Below are 8,616 nucleotides of genomic sequence, written 5' to 3' on the forward strand. Positions count from 1 at the left end.
GTATCGAAGTTTGCAATTTAAAAACTCAATTTAACACTTAAGGATTATATGTAAGTTTAAATGACATGATTATAAACATCAAAACAGCTTCTACACAAAATTTCACTTCAAATCTAGAAACATGCTAGATCAATCATTTCATGTAGATTTTTAAAATTTTTTATTTATTTTTATTTTATGTGTACACATGTATTGCCTGCATGTTTAGTAAGTGCACCTGTGTCATGCAATGCCCGTGGGGGTCAGAAGAGGCTGTAGGATCCCCTGAGACTGGAGTTACGGACAGCTCTTAGCTGCCATGTGCATGCTGGGATTCAAACCCGACTCTTCTGCAAGAACAACCAGTGTTCTTAACCGCTGGTCCATCTCCCCAGCCCTCATATGGATTTTATAGCATTCATCTACATTTATCTAGAAAATATACTCAGCCTTTGCCTTTCTTAAACCATCACATTTAGAGAAATATATAGAAGGAATTCTAAAATTCTTGGCGTTTTATTCCCTGAGCAAAATTATTTTTCCAGTCCCAATTAAAGTCTCTATAGCAAGCCTCCCCTTAAGAAAACCATTTCTTCTTATCCAGTTCTTTTCCTTTCAAGCTAGCTTTCCATTACTGTAAAAAAAAAAAAAAAACACTAACAAAATTACAAAAAAGAAGGGGTTTGTTTGTTTTGGCTCTCTGTTTTTGAGGCTCTAGTCCATGAATGGTTGACCCTGTTGCTTCTGGGTGCTAGGAAAGACAACGGATCAAGCGTGAAAAGAGCTCACAGAGCAACATAACTGCTCCACTCAAGACTGGGAAGTATAAGAGCGGAAGTGACCGAGACCTGACAAATCCCTTCCAGGTCACTTACAGACCTCTCATGAGGACCCCACTTCTTTACAAAAATATTTATCATTTTCATTTCATGCGTGTGAGTGTATGTTAGTGCACCTGTGTGGTGCAATGCCTGTGGAGGTCAGAAAGAAGGTGCAGGTTTCCCCTGGGACTGGAGTTACAGACAATTGTTAGCCTCCATGTGGGTACAGGGAATTGAACCCGGTTCTCTGCAAGAGCAGCCACCACTGAAAACCACTGAGCCATTTCTTCAGCCCTGAGGACCCCCACCTTTTACAGGGTCATCCATATCCAACAGTGTGTTACTGGGGAGTATTTACCACACGAATTTTGGGAAGACCTTGAAGATCCAAACGGCACCACCTATTTGGACTAATTGCTATAGTGGGGAAGAGAAACAGGTTAGAACATTTTGTTTCCTCCTTCCACTGTTCTTACTCTTTGCTTTCCCCTAGTCCTCCTCTTTACTTTCATAGCCTTTCTCCTAAACTTAGAATTTTCATTGAGGAGAGTGAGGGGAATAAGGGAGGAGCAGAGCCCTTCACTTTCTTGTTGTGTTTGCTATCGCTCACTTTTGGGTTTAACCTAGTTCAAACTACATTCTAGCTGTGCATATGCATGGCCTCAGCACGCTTACTACCCCTCTGACTATAACAGCCTCTCTCCTCTTGAAGGTGTCTTAAGTATGTTCTCCGTTTCTAGATGTCATAGGTACCCTTCCAGCCTCTGTCCTCTACTACATGCATGTCCCTGCATGAAGCTTTCTTGACCATCAATTTGTTGTTGTTTGTTTTGCTGCTGTTGTTTTCCAGACCACCATTTATTTGGTACATGGGAAACAAACATCTTTTGCTCTGTTCTTTAGGAAGTGTAGCTGGTTTTTAATATGGCTGATTCCTTTAACTTCTGTAAGTGAGCAGTTGTTCTATTAAATGGAAAACTCTTTGAGGGCTATAAATCAGAAACATATTGTACAAACTCCAGGGCATCTAAATCAACTTTCTGCATTTCTTGTTGAATCATCTTCCACATTGAACTGGAGGTGAGTGAGCAGTCCTCTCTACTCTTCCTGAAAGAAGTCAGAAAGAAAACACAATGGTATTTTGAGTATAACAAAGAAAAGAATGGATTAACATTTCTGAACTCAATGCTCGATAAACATATTTTCCTTCAACCCTTTTCTGTTATAGAAAGGAAGTCAGAAAATTTAATTTTCAGACCTCTTCTTTCCATCTTATTACCTGTACAATGTTGGACTATATGCCATGATGTTTTGGTCTCTGCCGTGGTGGTCTTAATAAAAACACAGAAGAGGGTTCATGTAATATCCACAATAGGAATAAGTTTTCTAAGTGCAGTTAAGAGAACTGCACAGCTCCTGTTCCAAGGAAGATAAAAGAAGGAAAATGAAAATTAATTTCTAGTGGGATACTCTTGTGCACATGTAAGTAGTAGCATGAATAATCCTGAGAGTCTGGCTAGTACTGCCTAGACCTTAAAGCCAGAGGTACGGGCATCCTGTAAACCTGAGATTCTTTGAGGAGTTGTCTGGGTCACTCTGTATTACTCTGTGCAGGCTATAGGATAATTTTTCTCTGACTTAGTTTTCCAGTTTACATTTCTTCAGAGTTGATTTTTTTTTAAATCTTGTGGACAATGGAATTGAGTGAGTCTCACTTGTAATGACTGCCAGGTACACCATGCCTATGATAAATTTCCATCATTAAAATTGTGAAAAACTGTAAGCTACATGTTTTGCTTACAGCTACAACCCAGTTGCTGCCATATTCCTTCTTTTCTATTTTCATTCTTCCTCTGATTTCCTCACGTGTTCTGTATTGTGAACTGGCATTTTGAAAAGCATACTTGGGGGAAAAATAAAGTATGAGTAAACAAATAACCCATTAGAAGATTTCATATTAATATTTTATGATACATTGGGGAAGACCCATAGTCTCACCTTACGTGCATGTTAGGAATAAGGATTGTTAAAAGCTTACAAAAGGGCAATGAATGAAGGCTAGGATGCTCATATATCATTTTAAAGTCTGAGAGTTATCTAGAAATGAATTCAGACAAATCTGTAATTAATAGGAAATTATCATTTTTATAAGAAAGTCAAAAGATTTAAAGAAACAGCTTTTTACTTTTACATGCTTTTATCTGTTTATTATTGTTTGTAATGCTGTGAATTGAATAAAAGTTGTCAGGAATAGCAGATGACTATCAGGCAAGCACTCTATCACTCCTGTTGAGGGTTCATCGAGGTCAGATTGGCCTGTGTCCATGTCTGGGAATTGTCTTGATTGTTTATTGATATAGGAGGACTCAGCCTATTGTAGGCAGTGCCACTAGTGGGTTAGATGGCCCTGGGCTGTATAAGAAAACTGCCCGAGAAATTCCTGCCCCCTTTTTCTTTTCATAGCTAAAAACAGCTTCCACTAACAGGTGACAATAGAGTCACCACCACAGCAACAGCTTACGCTGTGAGCAGACAGAAAGGTCCACCCATTAAGTGGGTTCTGGCTGACCTCGACCAGTGGGAAGCCATTAATTAGAAAAGAAATGATGCCACTATACATTTAGCTGAGATCAGGAGAGCAGGCCCTTCATAAACAGAAAGAGGAACGTTGCTAAATTTAAAAGAAATTAAAATATAAAACTAACATATATACTCTGTTGTTTGCATAATCATTTTTATTTGGACTCTATCATCTATCCAACCAACTATCATCTATCTATCTATCTATCATATCTATCTATCTATCATCTATCTTCTGTCTATCATCTATCTATTTACTTAATTTGGCTTTTTCAATAGCATGCCATGCAATTATCTGTGTTTGATTATTTGTAAAGGATTAATCCAATTATCATCTTTTTACTTGAAGCTCACATCACAGAATTACAATGGAAAGCTAGACTATTACTATTTTATTTTCACAAGTGTTTGAGTACATAGTTTGTTCATTTCAATTTTGTAGAGGATTGAAGCTGCATTATTTTTTTTGATGGTATTTCTCAATGTAGTCACTACAAAAATTAGACTAATAATGCCAGCTCATTCAAGGAACATAGCTTCAGAAACGAATGTAGTTTTCTGTCTTTATATTGAAATGGTGTCTTTGAATAGAGATACTGAGTGTTGTGTCTTCAAATGTCTTTAAAGGACTATTTAATTCAGTATTGAGTGCAAAAAGCTACAGAAGATTATTCATCCATGTAGATACAATTATATTGTGGAAGATAATGGATTTGTGTTATTCTTAATGTCTATACATGGCTACAGTGAGACTGAAATTGTTTTCATAACTTTTCAGTACATTGAACGAAAGAAAAGTATGACAGCAGAAAGCATCTGATAAATTAAATGTGACATGTTTTTTATCCATATAAAATGGTTTCTGAGCAGCTGGTAATTGTGAATATTTCAGCAGTCATTTTTGATGTGGAATACTTCTTCTGTGTTCAACACTAATGAGTTGTGAGTTGTACTTCATCAAATTGACAGTTTCCTTACTTTTGTAAATAGGCATGTGATACACCTGGTAAACGCTGGTAAAAGATGCTCAGCTCACCGTTTAAATGCATGGGATGTTCTCTTTTTTCTACCTCTTTCTACATTTTACCATCAACTTTCACTTGTGATGATAATTAAACAAAGGCCAGCATTCACTTGTGTTTACGAAATTCCAAATGTCATGTTGGTATCTTAATATGTTATATTCATTCAGTAAATATCATAACTCACCCAATTTCAAAGAAAAATGTGAAACCCAGTCTTGTCTTGATAATAAACAAAGACACCTAGAAGCTATAGGTTTTGTAAAGAGAGTCAGTATTAAAATTTGTATTTGGTACTCTTTAATTTATCCATCCTTTATAACTTTCATAAATATTTTATAGCAGAAATACTGATGACAGTTAATGAAAAGTTTTATAACTGAGGAAAGTTCCATAGAAAAGACTTTCATAGAATGGAGCCATCATTTTATTTTACTTGATTGTTTTTATAATTAGCATACCAAGCAATAGGTTTCTTTATGAAATGTTCATAATATTTTGTTTTGTTTAATCCTCCTCTCCAACTCCCCTGTTCCAGTCCTCTTTGTACTCCCTTCCAGATGGTACCTTCCTTCCCTCCAGAGGCCCTCTCCTTCCAAGTACATGTATTTAATTACAGCATTTTTGTTCCTTTCCCTAGTTCTTAAAACCACTTTTCATTCTCACATTATTCTCTTCCTAGTTTCATGACTTACCCTTCCCTCATGTATCCACATATATAAAACTTAATCTAGGATCTGCATGGGAGAAAATCATGTGATATTTGTCTTTCTGAGTCAAGGTTATTTTGTTTAATATGACAATTTTCTAGTTCTATCCTTTTTTTCACAAATGTTATGATTACATTTTTTTTTCTTTATAGTTGAATGTAATTCCATTGTGTATTTGCACCACATTTTCTTTATTATTTTGTAGCTGGTCATAAACACTGGTGACATGCCTTATCTCTTGAGAACAATGTACTAGGAAGCATAGATATAAAAGTATATCTACATATGTTGACATACAGACCTTTGGATATGGGTCCAGGAATGATAGAGCATAGTCATAGTCTTTTGAGAAATCTCCATAATGATTTCCACAGCAGCTCCCCCCTACTTATACTCCCACCAGCAAGGAATAAATGTTCCCCTTTCCCAACATCTTCATAAACAGAGCCTAAACACCTAGTACTCAGGAAGTATTTAATGATATCCTCTTGTTCTAGTTTACTTTCTATTAGAAACCAGAGGAAGGGGAAATACTATGACCAAAAACAACTTGGTAACAAACAGATTTATATCAATTTATACTTCCTGGTCATAAACCATCACTGAGGCACTCTAGGACAGGAACTCAAGGTAGGAATGTGGAGAAGAAATCACGGAGGAACAATGCTTACTGACTTGTTCTGTGACTGGCTCTTGCTCAGGCAATTTTCTTATACGACACAAGACCATTTACCCAGTAGTGGCACTGCCTATAGTGGTCTGAGTCCTTCCATATCAACAAACAATCGAAACAATTCCCCACAGACATGGACTCAGGCCAATCTGACCTGGATGATCCCTCCACAGAGACTCTAGCTTCTTAGGTGACTCTTGTTTGTGTCACGATGATAGTAAAATTTAGCTTTCATTATTTTTCTATAATACAGTACTGTGTTCGTATTGTCTATAGTCATCTAGTATCCCATGTATTTCATATAATAACTAAATTAAATTACTATTTAAAGAATTAGTCATTCTATGCAAATATGTTAATTCAGAATGATGAGGATTTCCTATTTTGTTTAAAATTTTAAAAAAAATATTCCCAGAAAAGGTATGCATTGTTCTTAAGGATAAACCCAGTAGGTGGCTAAAAAGGAGACTTAGCTCTTAAGAATATTTGCTACTTTTAAAAGAGGACAGGAGTTCAGCTCCCAGCATCCATTAGGCAGCTGACTATTGCCTCTAAATCTAGCTTCAAAGGTTCTAATTTCTTCTTTTGAATTCCACTGACACATGCACACACGTGGTGTTTACTCACAACAGATGCACACAGAGACACAAATAAAAATAATAAACACAAGAGCTTTAGAGTTCCCTCAGTGGTTAAGAACACTTGATGCTCCCTCAGAAGATGTTGGTTGTTTCCCTACACCCACATGATGGCTAACAACCATCTATAACTCCTGTTCCAGGGATTCCAACACTCTCTTCTGACTTCTGCTGACATTGCCCACACAGGTGCACTTATATACCTGCAGGCAAAACACTCATAAACATAAAATAAAAATAATTTTGAGAAATAAATCTTAGAAAACATATCCATTGAAATGGAATCTTCTGTTTTAAAATTTTTATTACAGTACAGCAAAGAATTAGGTTTCATTACGGCATCTTATAAACAAGTGGTTTTTCTGTTTCTCTCCCCATTTACTTCCGATTTCTCTTTCCTCCCTTTTGCCTTCCCACCCTAATAAGTTCCATTTCTACTATGCTGTCCCATGTGATCGTGTGCCTTCCCATTCTTTCTCAACACCTCTCAGTCCCCCTCAGGGTTTCCACTCACACAACCTCTTCTTAAATATATACATTAAAAGTTTGGATCCACTGATTTCTTATTGGGGAATATTGCTTGAAATTTCCAGTGTGAACCAGATGTTAATGCAACCATCATATATGTAGGTTTCACTTTACCCTTAAAACTCCATCCAAAAATAGTAAGTGTACATCACTTAAAAGGTGTTGAACACAGTGCGTGCAGCTAGACAGACTTGGGTTCTTATGTCCCAGATCTTACACACATGCATTCACAGAACTCCGGAAATTCACTTGGCATCTTTCCTCTTTGTTCTCTCATGTGCTGAGTTTAGAATACAACACTATCTTCTGCCTTATAAAACTGTAATGAGGAAAGTTTAATTAAAACTATACACTTAAAGTGAATGTGTTTTCATGGTGATCATTCAGACAAGAAAATTATTATTAATAAGATCAAATCATCATTTAAAGGGAAGATGAGCACATGCAGGTGCAAACACATATACACATGCTCACTGATAAAAACACACAGGTGTGAGTACACATATATACACAGAATCACTGGTGCAAACATACAAGTGTGAACACATACAGTTGATGCACTCTACCTAAGATATACTGATCTTTACTATTCGGCATGATTATTCAGGAGAATTTGTGATAGGAAAATTTATTGAAGCAAATATTGTTCAATACTTGAAACAATACTTGTCATTGGAATGAGGATACAGAATATTAATATCTATATATAATATATATGCACATATGTGTGTGTCCAGAAACATGTTTATAGTATGTATATATCTCTGTTGGTAGAGTAGTGAGACTTTTATCTTGGGGGTAATTAACAGCTATCTAGTTGGACTTAAAGTCCTCTTAATGGGAGGGAACTTACATGTGATACTGTAAACATAGCCAAATACACATGGCTGGAGTTGTCATGGATCCTATAGAAAAACTTATGTCTGTCACATCAGTAGACAAATGTAATTTTGTAGTCTATACTAAACTACCGAATTCCACAACCTGTCAAATACACATAGTAAGTGTCTGTGAGACACTCAACCCTAAGTGACACATCTACAATGGAACCTCTATACCTGAGGTTCATGGAATATAGTAGAACAGGGGGGTAGAGAGAATATTATGCATCTTTCAACTCTCACCAATGAAGCTTCTTCATGTAACAGAGGGTAATTAACACAGAAAGCCACAACTGGTCAAAATTTAGAGGATAAGAGACTAAAGACTGTGTGTTCCTAGATAGGACTCTGATCACCCAGGTCTCAGGGATCATTGTGGAAGAGGGGGTGGAAAGATTGTAAGAGTCAGAGTTGGTACATGAACATAAGGAAACAGGTTTCAGGCTCCTTGGAACTTACTCCTATGAACTTACAGCAATGGTGACAGCATGTACAGGACCCATGCAAATACAATCAGACAAAAAAACAGTATAGAACTGGGGAAACGGGTAAGAAGCCCCAACCTTAGCTGAGGAACTACTGGCAGCTACTCACTGCTGAATGAAGGGGAGATCATCTTCTTTTAGGGAATGAAGCTACATAGACTGACCAAGCTCCATTGGATGAACTCACACTGAGGAAATTCTGGATACACAAACTTTATTTGATAGGCCTTAACATATATGACAAAATGCATGAAATCTGTTTGGGGGGCCATGGGGAGGGTACAGATAATGTAGGGGTT

At 36.8% G+C, this 8,616-nt stretch overlaps 1 protein-coding gene across 5 annotated transcripts in view; it reads left to right on the forward strand.

Annotated features, from left to right (window-relative positions):
* Positions 1–8,616, forward strand: part of Ralyl (RALY RNA binding protein like) — a 759,508-nt gene that overhangs the window by 143,855 nt on the left and 607,037 nt on the right. Inside the window, exon 1 of one of the 5 annotated variants that reach the window (XM_008836828.1) lies at positions 1,062–1,239. The exons of the other annotated variants lie outside the window; for them this stretch is intronic. The gene's annotated coding sequence lies outside the window, so the exon portion shown is untranslated. Of the gene's footprint in view, positions 1–1,061; positions 1,240–8,616 lie in introns of those variants that run through there. 5 annotated transcript variants of the gene reach the window in all.

The sequence above is a fragment of the Nannospalax galili genome, unplaced genomic scaffold (genome assembly GCF_000622305.1).
Source record: "Nannospalax galili isolate Female #2095 unplaced genomic scaffold, S.galili_v1.0 scaffold370, whole genome shotgun sequence".
Taxonomy (NCBI): Eukaryota; Metazoa; Chordata; class Mammalia; order Rodentia; family Spalacidae; genus Nannospalax; species Nannospalax galili.